The following is a 16892-nucleotide window of genomic DNA, read 5'->3' on the forward strand; positions in this document are numbered from 1 at the left end:
AGATTTGCATTTATTTCTCCATGGAAAGAGTTCTGCAACCTAATTAAATAAATATTATGGCAGTGCATTTGAATAGTTTTCCTATCCGTGAGGAAAGAAAATGCTCTGTTTTCCTAAAGCCATACATTTTATGTCACTGTAGAAGAAAAGCAAGTCAGCCATTGCTGAGTAAATGGTTTTATCAAATCTATATCTGATTTGAAGAAGTCAACTTTTTTATGGGAACTAAAAATGTGAAATTCACATAATCCAGCCCCTGAACACAATCTTTCCCTTGAGGTTTCCAGAGGAACTCCTGCTTCAGTCTTAGAGCCATCTGCTATTGTCTTTTGCCACTGAGTACGTGGATGGATAATTTCTCAGGGTGCAGTTAAATGAACATGAAGAAACTCGTTCATCCTATAAAGGGATCTGGAAAAGCTAATGCATAAATGATAACATCTGTGCAAGGTGTGGAGACAGGGAGGAGGTAAAGCATGCACATTAGTCACACACTGTCAACACAGAAGTCCCAGTTTCAGGCAAATAAGCTGAATGAGACAATGTTTTACAGAACACAAACTCATCCCTGTCAAAGGGGTAGAAAGGAAGAATAATTCGTCAGATGTATTCACGTGGTGTGGAAAGGCAAAAGCAACTCAACGAGCCAAAAACCAAACCAACCCAGCATGAACAAAAGACTAATGAAAAAACTTTCCAGTCTTAGATTTGAATGACTCGGTTTATTGACACAGAATTTCATTAAGTCCAAAGTGTCATGACGGAGGATTGTCTTTTCTTCACAGGGATCATGATTTTTGTTCTCAGTCTGTAGCATCACCTCCCTTTGTTGGGAGACATTGGCCGATGAGAGCTTCGTAGCAATCCTTTTCCGGGAGGTGGGGGTTCAGTCCTTCATACGGGAAAGTCACAGTTTGGCAGGTGTGAAGAGATTCAATTTCACTAAAAGCCTACAGCAGAGGTTGCTTTCTATATTCAACACAGAGGATGCCTGTTGGACGATTAATGCAACTTTCACATCCTCTTCAATTTGGCTCTAAAGTGTCTCTTTCAATGACCATAATTCTCTGACAACTTTTCCAGATGGACCATTTTATGCATTTTCACCACTTCCAATTAATATTGAGAAAGTATTTTTTAAATTTTATTGAGTCTTTATTCTTGGTGTTAAGCATCTTATTTTTAGGGTCATTTTGAGCTTAGAGCACTGCAAGTATTTGACCTCATGTTCCAAGCAAGGGATTAAGCCAGTGGCAGAAGCTTCCATTCATGTTGTTTCCGTATCTCCGACTGCCTCTCCTCCTCCTCTCCATTCGCCTTTCCACATCTTTCAGGGCCTAACTCAACTCTCATTTCTCCCTTTAAAGTCTGCCTCTGCCTTCTGCTCAGGCCATGATCCCAGGGTCCTAGGACTGAGCCCTCCATTGGGCTCCCTCTGTCCTTCCCCTCAACTCATGCTCTCTCTTTCTCTCTCAAACAAATAAATAAAATTGAAAAAAAAAAAAAAAGCAACCTTCCCTGGCCCTCTAATATGTATTAGCCACATTGAACAACTCATGACTACACCAGTGAGCCTTCTTGCCACTGTAGGGCTGGGGTTCCCACACCCAGCCTGCACCAGCATCACCTGGAGGGCTTGTTAAACACAGATGTCCAGGCCTCAGCCCACAGTTTTTGATTCTGTAGGGGTGAGAAGGGGCCCCGAGAATTTGCACTTCTAGCAAGTTCTCAGGGGAGGCCGACGTGGTCCAGGGACCACAATTCGAGAACTTCTGCTGTGAGGATGGCCTTTTTATCCTTCTTCATCCACTGCTGCATTCGAACTCATTTTTCTTTTTTTAAAGATTATTTATTTGAAGAGAGAGAGAGAGAAAGAGAAGAGAGAGAGCACGAGTGGGAGGGAGGGGAAGAGAGAGAAGCAGACTCCTCACTGAGCAGGAAGCTCGATGTGTGACTCGATCATGACCTGAGCCAAAGGCAGATGTGTACCCAACTGAGCCACCCAGGCACCCCTCGAATTCATTTTTCAAAGCTCTTCTCCATATCATCTCCTCTGTGAAATCTTCCCCTGGCAGAGTTAGGCTTCTCTCAGCCTACCTTCTCACTCACAAGTTGTCCTACATTGGTGAAAGCAGGGTAGTTGTGTTAGTTTCCTAGAGCTGCTGAAACAGAATACCGCAGGCTGGGTGGTATTTTCTGGAAATCCCAGGTGAAGGAGTCAGCATGGCTGGTTTCTTCTGAGGCCTCTCGCCTTGCTGATGGCCATCTTCTTGCTGTCCTTACATGGTCTTGCCTCTGTGATGTCTCCCTGTGTGTCCTGAATTTCCTCTTCTTGTAAGGACACAGATTGGATTGGAACCCATCCTAATGGCCTCATTTAAACTTGATCACATCTGTAAAGGCCCTGTCTCCCAATGCAGTCACATTCTGAGGAATGAAGGGTTAGAGGTTCAGCATAAGAATTTAGGGGGACACAGTTCAGCCCCAGAAAGGTAGCAAACTCAGATACCTACAGGTGCCCAGGCAATTATGAAAATATATGCATTTGGTGAGATGGAAGCCATTAGAAATGCAAAGTGGTCATGCTGGCCGCTTCGCGATGGATCATAAACATCTTCACAGAATATATACACTGTTCAGACTGGGCTGCACAGGGACCATATTGGGACACAGTTACCATTCAGACACTGTCACACTGCAAACACAAAAATGACTAACCACCACGCCCTTCTGTCTGCTGCTTCTACCCATAACTCTAAACCTCAATTTAACCCACCTGCTTCCTACATAAAAATTAATAAACTAATCAGTCATGAAAAACCTCACCTCCTGACAGCTTCCAGTCCACGCCTAGTTTCCATCTTTCTTAAATCCTCTTCAGAATCCTCCAACACAGGTCCACATCCCATAAGAAATCTCTCCGAGCTCCTCCCAACTGCCCCAAAATGGATGTGATTCTTCGGGAATGTGCTTCTCTGGTGCCATGCAAGTTCAATAACAGGAACTCTGATCCAGCTCTGTTCCCAGTGCTCCTTCATCACTGGGCTTTAGGGACAAGAGAAATGATGTGCTTGGCTCTAACATGAGAATGGGTTTGCATGGGTTTAGAATGATGTGCCACTTCTAAAGATATTCAAAATAAATAAGAGGAACATAACGCATGTCGCATCACACAAGCTGTGGGCGTACTGGGCCAGCAGAATATTGCCAGCTCACCACCCTTGTTCAAAGGTTCAAGACTCCTACTCTGAGATCTTTGACTTCTTCAGGTCTTATCTGTTTTTCTCATGCTTCGCTGACACAGGAAGAGTAAGCTATGAAAAGAATAGCAAACATCTGTAGTGTTTCTTATGACTTACAAAGCCTGTTAACTTGCCTTGCTCAATGCACATTCACACCTACTGGTGAGGTATGGTAGGCCCATTTTAAAAATGAGGTCCTCAGAGGTGTTGGTGTGCCTACCAACCTTAATATCAATAGTGTGACCAACTGCGTAGAGTAATTAAATAAAAAAGTCCAGACCTGAACCCAGGTTCCTCTATCTTTTTGCTCTCCTGTGCTACTGCAGCCTCCCAGAAGCCTGCTCCCTGCAGTTGAGCAAAAACCATGCTCTCCTATTGTTCTTGTGTATGCGTATGTGTGTGTGTGTGTGTGTGTGTGTGTGTGTGTGTGTTCTCCTTCCCATCTAGACCATAGCATCCTCAGAGTTGGAGATCGTGCTATGTATTTCTCTGGCATCCCCCAGAGCTAGGTCTAATGTCATGCGGAGCACATAGCAGACCCTCGGTAAGAAGTCACTGACAGAATGAAACTCTTTAACATTTCTCAGAGACAGACAAAGGATAGATGTTTCAAAGCAGGGAAACTTTTCTGCCTTTGTGTCACTGTTGCAGGACCAGAGGCTATAGGATTAGAGTATTCATTCTTTAGGGTGTTTGGCTGCAAAGAATTTTTCCTGCCACAGTTTTCCCTTTTCTGTTATAGTTTCTGCACTGGAAACTGTTGGGAGGTTCAAACTTCAATTCCATGTTCACTTCCTGGGATTTGGTGCATATTAAAAATAGACTGGAGGAGCATGTGGTAAGAGACTGTGATGTGCTGTCCAAATCCTCCTTTGAGGAAGGACTTGTTGCTCCAGCTGTTGAGGTGCTCTTGTCACCGGCCTTCACCTGTCAGCCCATTCTGGAACTTCCTGAGCTACAGTGAGCTGCCCTGCCCAAGGGTGGCACCCTTTCCTGGAATGGTTTACACCCAGTGATTGATCAGGGAAGGTTTGAAGTCCTGGCCATCTTGGTCCAACTCAGGACAATGATGAAGGGGCCACATGCATCAGAGCTGTTCATTAAGTTGTTGAGGCTGTCATGAGTCAGGATTATGACTGAACAGAGGCCAAATCCTGCCTTCTTTTCTTTCCTTCCTCAGGTGGTGAATCTTAGCACTTTCCTACATAGACATTTTGCAATTTAAACTCTGTCTTAGAGTCTGCTTCCTGCAGAAACCAGCTTGAAACAGAAGATTGGTGGGGAGTGGAGGTGTGGGGAGAAGAAAGGGCTTAGTTGGTTCATGTGAAGAAGATGAACACCGCATGAACCCTCAAGAACATAAATAAGTAGAGTGTGTTCGGCTGTGGCCTGTTACAGTGACTACATTACATGGAGAATGCCTGGATATGTCTTGTGGCATTGCTACACACCATTTATGCCTCCCGTACCCTTAGGGTGATAAAAAGGAAGTTGCACAGGCTGGAGAGGGCTCCTTACAGCTCCTTGCAGCCCCTCAGGGTTCGTTCAGCTGTGGAATATCTTTCCAGGTCCTCTTCCTTTAAAGCTAAGTAGACAGTTTATTTGCTTTTATAATATTTGCATGATCTGGATCATTCTTGATCCAGTGAATGGAGCATGTGTGCATCATGATGGCCCTCCTGTTCTCCCCCTAACGTTGCTAGTAACCCCTGAACTTTTGATTGAGTTCGTGACATCTTCTTTCATTTCCACCCAAGTTCAAGCCTGGGAATAAAGACTTGAGGTGGTCATTGGTTTACTCTCTTAATCTTCCTTTCTTCCCTGGAGCCAAAGGCACAGGCCTTCTAAGTAGCATCATTTTGGCTGTGATGTCCGCAGTGGCGAGCTTGGGGCACCATTTGCTCCTATACGTTCCCTGTCACTTAGATGAATTTCGGGGCACTCTTGGCCCCAAACCTCCCTCTGGAGTTTCCTCAGCAGGACTAATTTGATATATTGCCTCAACAAATCCCATCAGCCCTGCCCGATTTGGAACCAAGGGTAAAGATGGTTTATAGGGGCAATAACAACCGAACTGTTCTGTCTGAGACAGGCAAATAATTTCCTTTCTGCGCCAGTCCAGTACTATTTCCCTTAATCTTCTTAATGCCTGAGAAGCTGCTGCTTCCAATGTCCTTAAAGCCATTTTTTTCCCCTGAAGGTTAATACCCTGAGGGGAGAGCAGGCCCATCATTTCTGCTCCTTTTGGGCAGGCAGCCTATTCTCTTTAGTTTCATTTGGCATTATATTAAGATGGCTCAGTGTTAAAACACATGATTCATAGTCATTGATGGCATGGGTTAAGCTAAAACCCCATGTTGCCTCGTCCAAGATCCCTTTAAGACAGAACCAAGCTGGCTACCTCAGTCCTACTGGGTCTCTTGCCCACTGGGACTACTGATGGCCCATTAGCCTACTCATCCAACTTGTGTTATTGCCGGCTTCTAGGTCCCAGTCTCTCTTGGTGCCTGAGTGAACTTTATTCCCATTTCTTCCATATTCCCACAGGGTATGTCCCTTACTTTTCTTCCTACATTGAGTTTCCTGTCTTTCCACTCTTCCTTAACTGCCCTGGAAAAGATCTCACACTTGTTAGCTGACATCTTCCATCTCTGAGTACTTCCAGTTTAGGGCAGGGAGGGGCCAAGGCTGGACGGTGTGAGTATCCCCCTGAATCTTTAGTGATTTCACTGAAGTCTATTTTGTTTCACTGTTTAATCAATGCCTCCATTCTGAAAGTTTAAAAACCCTCTTTTCTGTTTAAAATAATTCCAGAATTTAATAGAAATATTCACAATTCTGGTGTGCCTGCCTGTCCAGCTAGCCTAGTATTTTCTCAGTTGTCCTCTTGGATGAAGACTTGCTGTGCTCTTTTACCAACATGTTTTGATGGAAAAAGACCAGGATACCTTGAACTGGAAACCTTCCACCTATAACCATCCCCTCCAGGTTTCTACTTTTTTTTTTTCAGAGTCATTTTTGGTGACTTATAATTAATGTTTTTTTTGGGTAATTTTATAGTAATCATCTATGTGGTACATGAATAATTAGATCATAAAACTTTAAGTGTAGAGGATTACTTTTATTATTTATAACTCCTTAACTCCCCCTTCCTTTTTTTTTTTTTTTTTTTTTTTACTGAACTGCTTAGTTTCATTCACGAAGAGGGTATGTGGTACCGAGATTTTTCAATTAGTAAATTGTCTTTTTAGTGATTTCCTTTATGTTAACTATTAATGTCTGGATTCAATTCATTAACTATTAATGTCAGGATTTTAGGCAAGTTCTTAAAAACAAACAAACAAACCCAAAGGTGTATTTCGGAAGTTAGGGCTGGAAGTGGCAACTTCTCATTTCCTTTCAGCTGTGTGATCCAATCAGTTGTGCCTTTGGCCCCCTCTGCCTCCTTTGGCTATGTAAGCCTTAGTTTATTTATGAACAAAATGATTATTTTGTACCAGATGACCTCTAAATTCCCTTCCAGATCTAGTATTCTATGTGCCTATTATAATGATCAGCATTTTGACGTTTTGAGTGAGACATTCCAAATTACATTTGAATATGCCATTTTGAAAAGCATTACACTTCCTTTTGTTTAGAAATATTTTTTTCCCACACTCATTAGAGATCTCTCAATGGAGACTCAAATGGGGGAAGAAAAGGGGAAGAGAGACTTGAGTTTCAAGAATTAAATGAGGACTTCATAGTTTGTAAACAGCTATCTTCCAGAGGACCCTGAATGCTGGGAAAGGGAAAAAATGTAGAACAAAGATTTAAACTAAATATTGGGTAGATTTTCTGGTTCCAAAAGTGTGGTAAGTGTTGAGTAAGGAGTGTACTATTAATCCTTTCCACTGCAGTGAACTTATTGCTAAGATTTCTCTACCCCAACAACTTTGTCATCTTGATTTTGAATCCTTCTCTTATTCTTCCTCAGTAATATATTTGGCAAAACACTTTATATATATAATATATATAATAAATATATTTATGTTTATAATTTATCTACCAAATCAGAGCGAAATCCCATATATCCTAGATAGATATTTTATATGACTATATTTGCATTAGGTATCTCTCTGTTTTGGTAGCTAAATTACAATAAATACAACATCCTGTTATTTATGCTAGCTGGAAATAAAAAGCTTTTCATGGAATAGAGAATTGGCTTTCATAGACATTTATTTTTCATGTCACATTTTTTTTCTACACTGACTTCTCAGCTGAGGCCAAGCAGATCTTTCTTTTTTGAATTTCTGATAACTAAGGACATTTGTGCCTTTCTGTATAATCTCTTCAAACCTTATAATCCAGTTAAGAATGCCCATCTCACATATTGAGCAGTAATTGATTCCCTTAATGGGCATTTCCATGAACCAGTCTCTCTTTCCCAGACATTTTTTATCTGTCTGGATAAGTTTCTTTCAATAGCTGTCTACAGCTTTCAAGCAGTTCCCCCCCTCCCCTTACCTGATTCACTTCCATCTGTTGTACCCCTTGTGACTTTTACTTCACTCCAAGCTCTCTATCCTCTGTCCCTAATCCTATTTCCAGTGTCTCGGTTTCCAGTTCAGGTATTCATTATCTTGCTCGCTGATTTGTTTTCAGTCATTAAATTACAATTTTAACATTTCTAGATGTGATCTTTACAATTAATGTCATTTCTACCTAGTGCTGGAACAAAGATATATGCAATACTATCTTGGACATGTGTATCTATATTCTGGGAAGACATATTTCTTCCATGGGTTCTGGAAGAATAAGCTGTTTTCCAGCGCTGATGGACTAAATGAAAGAATATTTTTAAAGACACCTAGCTTGGAATTAGACTTCTAGAAGGCACTCTGTAAATAAATGGTGATAACCTTTCCTTGTAGACTTTGATAAACCACAGCTGGTGAATCAGGGAAGATGTTTTGCTCAGAAGGGCTCACTTACCTGGATCCCTAACATCATACCGTTAGTGCCTCTTCTGTCTATTCAAAAGACCCCCACAGACATGCTCATTATTTTCTCATGTCACGAAACAAGGATCTGTGTTTCCACAAATCAAGCCTTTCAAGAGAGTTTAATTCTCATTTCCAGGTCCAAAATTCCCATGGAAGGAATTAGTATCCACCTATCGTATGTGAGGTCCTCACTTCCTGACCTATCCACAAGATTTAGGTCTTAGGGAAGATGGGATTAAACAAATTTAGGTTTTGATAGGGGAGCTTCTGCAGTACACATTCCACAGAGAGGGCAGAGAATTAAAATATCTCCCAGGCAACTATTCCTACCTTTTCCTATCCCCTTTTTCCTCTCCTCCTCCTCCTTCTTTTTCTTCTTCAATTTTATTTATTCGAGAGAGCGAGAGCACAACTGTGAGCTGGGAGGAGGAACAAAGGGAGAGGGAGAGAGAATCTCAGGCAGACTCCTCTTTAAGTGTGAAACCTGGCGCCAGGCTGGATCTCATGACCCTGGGATCATGATCTGAGCTGAAATCAAGAGTCAGATGCTTAATCAACTGAGCCACCCAGGCACTCCCCTTTTGCTGTCTTCTGGAGCCTCCAACATCATCTTCCCATTTCTCATTCTCAGCCTTGCTTTTTATTTCAATGAAACATAAAAGCAATTTAAAAAGAGAATTTGGTATGTTCTGTTAGTAAATTGAATACTTCTTTTCTTTGCCTTAACTCCGATAACCATGGTTGATCCCCCCTCATTCTGTCTAAAGCCATTTTGTTTACTTTATCATTAGTTTCCATTTTCTCTCTGTTACCTCAGGGCTTCTCTCCTCCTGCATCATCAGTTTTCCCTCTCACTGTCTCATTTCCATCAGCTTACAAATGAACCATAAAATCTTCCGTTTAAAAAATCCTCCCTTGGGGCAGCCCGGGTGGCTCAGCGGTTTGACGCTGCCTTCAGCCCAGGGCGTGATCCTGGAGATCTGGGATCAAGACCCACATCAGGCTCCCTGCATGGAGCCTGCTCCTCCCTCTGCCTGTGTCTCTGCCTGTGTGTGTGTGTGTGTGTGTGTGTGTGTGTGTCATGAATAAATAAATAAAATCTAAAAAAAAAAAAAAAAAAAAGCCTCCCTTGACTCACTTTTCCTCCAGCTGTGATGCCATTTCTCTACTCCTCTTGGAAACCTCCCCTAGAAGAGTTAGCCATGTTCTGTGTTTTCAGTTAATCTCCTTTCCTTATTCTTGAACCGCCTCCTGTTAGGCTTTCTTTCCCACTATTTCTCAAAAACTATTCTTGTCCTGGTTACCAATGACTAAAAGTTGTTAAATTCAAAGGTAAATATCAGTCTTTATTTTATTTTAGCCATTAGCAGCATTTGTCACTGTTGATCCTTCCTTCATTTTTAAAACCATATAAATAGGGAATTAATTTGGTTAATTAAAATATTAGAACTCAACACATATTCTACACAAAGCACAACTAAAATCCATGGAATATTCCTTGGTCAAAATATAGATGATAAACATTTGAGATATATTCTTGTTCTGCTGATAAATGAACTGAAAGTTGTGCCTTCCACAGTTTTTAAAACTGAGGCTAAATATTTAATAAATCTGGATGTCCCTTCAGAGCAGAGTTAATTTTTCTCTGCTGAGAATGTTCATTTATTTTTACTACATAAACCATCACTCAAGATCTATAACACCTACTTCCATAAAGAAGCATCATACTCTTAAAGGACTGGATCCTTTAGCCTAATCCACAAAAAATAAAGCAGCTCTTTTCTAAAATACAGGATGTCCCCCCTCTTAAACCTAATGCAGAAAAATGTCCTGAACACCTACTTTACGATGTTGCATCACTGTTATAGGTCCGCCAACACAACACATCCTGATTTAAATTCACACCATACATCTTTTAGTGATTACATCTTATAGTGGTTGCTGTATAAATGTTTGCTGTTATTGTTTCTAGGCATCTCAAACATACCACACATCTAAAATTAAACATTTTAGTGTTCATCTTCTTCTCATCATCAAACCACAGAAAACATAGATAAATACTTTCCAACTTAGTTCTCCTTTCTTCTCAACCTCCAAATATCCTCCCCATTTTACTCTTAGATCATGACCTTGCTTCTTATTTCACTGAAAAAAAACTATTCCTCAAGCTGACTTTTCCAACTCAAATGAAGGCAATTCTTTTCTCCCAGGTACATAGATCAAAATACTTGGTGTCAGGATTGACCCATTTTTCTTATTATAACTCATGTCTAATCTATCAGCAGATCCAGCTGGTTTTACAGAATGCAGTAATTTTCACCACGGTTACCACCCTATACCAAGAAATGTCCAATTACCTGTTGACAGGGCAACCTCAAGTGGATGGCTGACCTCCCAGTGTCCACCTCTGCTCTTCTTCATTTCTTTTATCCTTTAGAGCAGCCTGAGTATTTATTGTCTGCTTTCCTTACTAGAGTGTCACTACCATGAAAACAGGAACCTTTTTCTCTTTTGTTCACTGCTATTTTCCTAGTACCCAGGGCTGTGCCTAGCATATAGTAGGCACTCAAAGCAATGTAAATTGAAAGATCTGCAAACTTGAGCTCCTTATCACATGAGGACCTTGACATATCAACTTTTGTATTTCTTGTGCATAATGCATTGAAGGCAAAGAGCAGGTGCTCAAAATATATTTGTTCAATGAATCTTTGAGTTACTGGAGAGTAATACAAGCAGGCACAAATTCCTCTCTAGCTCCTTTTACAGGTTGTCTTTTGTTCCCTTCATTGTAAAGGCACTATAAAAAGTCAAAGGGATAAATCTCTCCAGAATTAATAAAGGATCATTTGTTAGGATGAAGATCTGCAGATCACAGTGGATAAAAAAGGCTGGAGGCAGGGATTTGATTCAATAGGAGCACCAGAACAGAGCTGCCTAGGGGATTATTTACAGGGAGATGAAGTCACAGACTCTACATGGGAAGTTAAAACACCTCTTGCAGCAGGATAATGGGGTCTCTGAGTTTTCAGAAGCTGAGAAAAAAATACCCTGAGACTTTAGCATAGTGAAAAATAGCTGTTTTCCCTTCTTTTATCCATTCATTCTTAACTTTGTTTGCTCTATTCCATTTTTCTTTCCTTCATTCATCTACTTGTATTGAGCATTTTGTGACGTGTCAGACATAAGATGAGGTGAAGAGACAGACAAGATTCTTGTATCTATAGAGTGAATGGCACTGGATTGGGTGGGGGGGGGCAAGAGGAGACATACTGAGAAGTACAAACAGAATAAGGTGATAAAAGCTTTAATGTGGTTACAAGAAGATGTAGATACACCCAAGGTGCCATTCCCATATATGTGGAGGAGTCTCTAAATGATACTATTTAGAAAGAGTATATTTCCTAGGAAATTTTTAAGATTTGCTCTGAATTTTAAAGAATGAATAGGAAACTTCTAACTGATAGAAAGGAGAAAGGCATTCGGGATAGAGGTGATAGCAATGTTAATATGCTGAGAGTACAACAGGCTATATTTTGGAAACTACATTGGTTCCATGTGTCTAGGAAAGAGATGGCATGTGGGGGCGATTAAGGAGATGAAGCTAAAGGCAGGAAGAAACCAAATTATCAAGTTCATAGAATCTAAAATGAAGAGTCTGAACTTATTCTGGGTGCTCCAGGAAGTAATTTTAGGATTAAAATCAGGAAAGTAAAATAACTAATCGGATTTGTATTGTAGTAAGGTGAAATTTAAAAAGGGAGAGTTTCTGTTTTGAGAATTTTTGTGTCAGGCAATGCTTAAGAGCTCATTTATTTATTTACTCATTTATTTAGTTCCTCTAACAAACGCCTGGAAATGTATTATTAGGCTCATTCTAACGTTAGGGAGACAGAAATTTATAAACTTCCTATAGGGAGATGGGAATTCTCAGAATTCTCAGACCTCTAACTCAAAAGTCTAAAATTCTTAAACACCGCTATTATAGTTACACCTAGAAGAGAGGGAGAGAGTGGCATGGTCTGCATGGGGAGATGAGTTAGCACATTATTTCACTAAATCTGGAGGAAAATGATAAGAGTGAGAACTGTAACAATGGCAGTGGAGATGAGGGAAAAGATGATTTTGAGACAAAGGAAGGAGATATAAGTTATAGGATGGTGACTAACTAGTAAAAGAACGTATGTGAGATTTATGGTCATGCTAAGTGGGTGGAAGGTGGGGCCATTCACAGAAATACAAGTAGGTCAGGCCTGGTAAAGTTCAGAAGTGTTGAGTTTGTAGAGCATGGGCAGTTGGAATATACAGGATGGAAGCCCCATAGAGGGCTATGAGCCAGAGGACAATTGTCAGCACATGAATACGAATAATTGGCAAAGAGATGTTTGGTAGCATAATTAGAGAAGAGGGCTTAAGATAGAGCCATGGAAACTCAATATTTAGTAGGATACAAGGGGAAGAAAGCCTGTAAAAAGAGTCTGAGAGGGAACAGAAGAAGAATAGGAATAAAGTGAGGAGAGAGAGATCCCAGACCCAGGAGGAAGTCCAGATTCAGGAGATGGGCAACAATGGAAAACACCAAGGACAAGTAAGGTAAGAACAGAAATATGTCCATTTTATTTGATGGTATCAGGCTCATCGTTCAATTTATCCAAAGAAATCTACTTGGTAAGAAAGTTGGACCCATGTGGCAGATGGAGGAATAGTGGAAAGTAAGGGATTGTAGTAGCCCTTGCTACTTGCAAGTAGCTTGCAGCCTGCACAAATATTGCTACCTCTTTAAGTACAAAATAGACTTTTTTCTTTCTTTCCTCCTTCTTTACCCTTTTCTTCCCTATGAACTGAAGCACAGGAACTTGGAGAATAGAAGTTCTGATTTTAATTCACTACCAGTACATTTTTTTCTTTCAGTAAGTTAGTATTAGCAGTTTCTACCCCAGTGCTGTCAGGGGAAGATTTTGAGCTGGGCTAGGATACCTGTTTGACATAGTACAGTATCCAGAGTTATCAACACCATCATACTGACTATTTCCGTAGGTCTTGATCCCTCCCTTTGAAGCAGTCTGTGTTCTTGATTCCAGCTTTCATTCTCTTGAGTGAATGTCCTAGTTTAGGTGTGTCCATACAAGGATCAGGAAATAGCTTCTCCTTCTCTTAACTAGAGTAGGGACATGGGAACTTGCAATCACATTCAAGGACCTTCGTGAACATTATTGTCATCTTCATGTTCAGAAGTAAAGACTTTAAATAAGTTGGAGTTCATTGAAGCATTCAAGTTTCAATGAGGATGGATGAGGAGAAAGTGGAGATAATAGGGGTACGATGGATGGGGAAACTTCCTCAGATAGAGTTGTGTTTTTATATCTGAGAGACTGGGGGTGCTGGAAGATGTAGAAAACCAGGTTGGTTCTGTCCTTTGGTACTTGTATGTAGACTTTAACTTTTCCCAAGGATAAGTGTGGTAATCTGCACTTTCTTCACATCTGAGTGCCAGTGGCTTCACTTATAGGCAGTATCAAGTGGCCTGGAACCAGTGACATTTGCTTGTTCTGCTAGGGGCTTATGCCAACCCTACCTGAAATCTATAGTTGTTCTGGCAAGGAGGATTTTGGTGCTCTAGCTGGGCTCATTGAAAGTCTAGAAACTCAACAAAATCTTCACACTGGGTGCTGTGGACACTCAGTGGTAGTTTAAAAGCTGGCACTGAAAAAAAATAAAAATAAATAAATAAAAGCTGGCACTGTCTAAGCTGAAACCTAAAAGTTAAGCAATCAATGAGGAGTGTTTGAGAGCCATAGCACAACTTGGCAAAAGTGTGACCAACTGTGGTGAGTTGTTTGTTATATTTAAGAATTGAAGTTTGGCTGCCCTCCTGTTTTCCTAAGAAGCTCACAGTGCTGAAGTCACTGGTTACTTGCACAGTAGCATTGTGCTCACTAATTATTAAGAATAATAATTAAACTTTCTATTATGCTTTCTATTTTTATTTTCCCACATGTTACCTTATTTGAAACTCATAACAATGTTGAGGAGAAGGTAATTACTATTGCTAATTTAGAGATGGGAAAAACAAAGCTCAGCATATGTAAGTGTTATAGCTAAAGTCACAGAGTCAGTAAAAGGCCAAGGGGAACTTGGTTTTCTATCTTCCATGGCTTTTCTCTGCCCAAGATTGCTCTACCCTGGTGGCGGAAATCTTTCAGAGTTAGAGCAGCCAGTAAAACCAGTAGGTTCCTGGGGTTAGGAGTTCCAGGGCAAAGAGAGCATGGAGGTTCCTGGAGAATGAGTTTCTTAGCTTTGGTCGGCCTTGAGGTCAAATTCAATATTAGTAGTGCTGAATAGCCTTGCCCTTGAGAAATTAAAACCCCATCACCTCTAACCAGACTTGGATGAAGAATGATCTTAGGTCTCATGAAGCATCACATGAAGAAGAGTCTAGAATATTCTATTTTTATGTAAGGCATGGGAGCCTCAATATGTATTTTTGCATATTTTCCACAAAAGCAAGTAAAGGAAAATAAGAATAATTGGAACACAATCAACAAGTTACCAATAAACTTTTTTAAAAATAATTCAAGCATAGTTTTTTCATAATCCAGTCTTCTAAAGGAAACAGATGTTTCTAAAATGAAGTAATTTTTAAATATATGGTTCATTAAAAATAATGTATTGGTTGAGGAATGGTGCATCCACACATTCAGTCACTACTGAGTCTTTAAACTTGATGCTGCTGGAAATACTAATGAAACAGAAACACCTACACAATGTGGTGTTATTTAAAAAAAAATATACAGCAATATGAGTGTATGTGTATGTGTATCTAGAGAGAGAGGGAGAAATAGACACAGGACTGGAAGGATACATACAAGTGCTTAGCCGGTTGCTACCTCTGGCTCAGGGATGTGCTGGTTGGGTTATCTGGGAAGCAAGCAGACATGATGACACAGTTAGGATTGCAAAAGGATTATTAGGGATTCACAAATGGTGTTGGGAAAACTGAATATCCACATCAAAAGAAAGGAGGTGGAGCTCCTCCCATAAAAAGGAAAGAAGTTGTACCCTTACTATATACAAAAACTAATTCAAAATGGATCAACCACTTGAACATAAGACTTAAAACTTATAAAACTCTTAGAAGAAACCAGAAGAAAGCTTGATAGTGTTGGATTTGATAATGGTTATTAGATATGATACCAAAAGCACAGGAACAAAAAAAATAGATAAATTGGACTTCATCAAAATTAAAAACCTGTGCATCAAAGGACACAACATTGCAAAACTGCAACCCATAGAACAGGAGGAAAGAAAACTGCAAATTATATATTTGATATGAAGTAAGCATCTAGAATATATAAATAACTACTACAACTCAACAAACAACTAATCCAATTAAAAAATGAGCAAAGGATTTGAATAGACAATTTTCAAAAAAGCATATACAAATCCCTAACAAGCATATTGAAAGATACTCAACATCACTAATCATTAGGGAAATGCAAATCAAATCCACAATGAGATACAGCCTTATACTCATTAGGATGGCTGCTATCAATCAATCAATCAATAACAAATGTCGATAAGGATGTGGAGAAAAGAAAATCCTTGTGCAGTGTTGCTGGGGAATGCAAAATAGGGCAGCTACTATGGAAAACTGTATGGAAAACTTTATATATATAAAGCCAAAACATATTTTTACTGTATGATACAGCCATTCCATATCAGGTATATTTCCAAGAGAATCAGAAACAGAGTCTCAAAGCAGTATTTGCTTTTCCATGTCTATAGCACCATTATTCAAAATAGCCAAAAGGTGGAAGCAACTCAAGTGTCCATGGACAATGGATGGGTAAACAAAATGTCTATATACATGCCTGTAATAATGTTTAGCCTAAGAAGGGAAGGAAATTTTGACATATACCATGACTTATATTAAGTGAAATAAGCTAGTAACAAAAAGACAAATACTATATGATTCCACTTGCATGAGGCATCTGCAGTAGTCAAATTCACAGAAACAGAAAAAATTGTGGTTCTCAGGGCCTGGGGGAAGGAGTGATGGGTGATTGTTGCTTAACGGGTACAGAGTTTTAATTTTGCAAGAGGGAAGCTCTGAAGGTTGGTTGCTCAACAATGTGAATATACTTAACACTACTGAACTGTATAACTTAAAAATGGCTTATAAGGTAAATTGTATGCTATGTGTATTTTACCCCAACTTAAAAAAGATTAGTGGGGAGTAACACCTGTTAAGGTAAAGGGGAGGGAGGAGAGTTAGACAGTGATAGACTCTAGACAGCATTAGATAGACTAGACAGTGTCTAGGAGGCCAGTAGGGATTCTGGAGTGAAGTTGCCTGTTAGACGGGGTGACATTGGATAGATACGGTCAAGCCTTTGCATCACCTCTTGACTTTGGTTATCATGAATTTGGCCACCAGGCCTTATTCCATCATTGGAATGTTGGGAACTGCCCTGAGATGAGAAGGACCTGTGCTTAAAAGCTGGCAGATGCTGAAGGAGTTAACAGTCAGAGGCTGTCAGGCACACTCCTTGAAGCTGGGCAGTGATTTCTTCTCTGAAAAGGGATCTGAGTGACAGATCTCCATGTCTGCCACATGGAAGTAAGATTTGCATTTTATCTTCCTTCAGTTTGCATTTCTTTGTAT

At 40.1% G+C, this 16892-nt stretch overlaps 1 long non-coding RNA gene across 6 annotated transcripts in view; it reads left to right on the plus strand.

The window, feature by feature from the left end:
- LOC102151217 overlaps positions 1–16892 on the plus strand; it is a 461443-nt gene that overhangs the window by 208003 nt on the left and 236548 nt on the right. The window lies entirely within an intron of this gene.

Source organism: Canis lupus, chromosome 31 (assembly GCF_011100685.1).
Source record: "Canis lupus familiaris isolate Mischka breed German Shepherd chromosome 31, alternate assembly UU_Cfam_GSD_1.0, whole genome shotgun sequence".
NCBI classification, from domain to species: domain Eukaryota; kingdom Metazoa; phylum Chordata; class Mammalia; order Carnivora; family Canidae; genus Canis; species Canis lupus.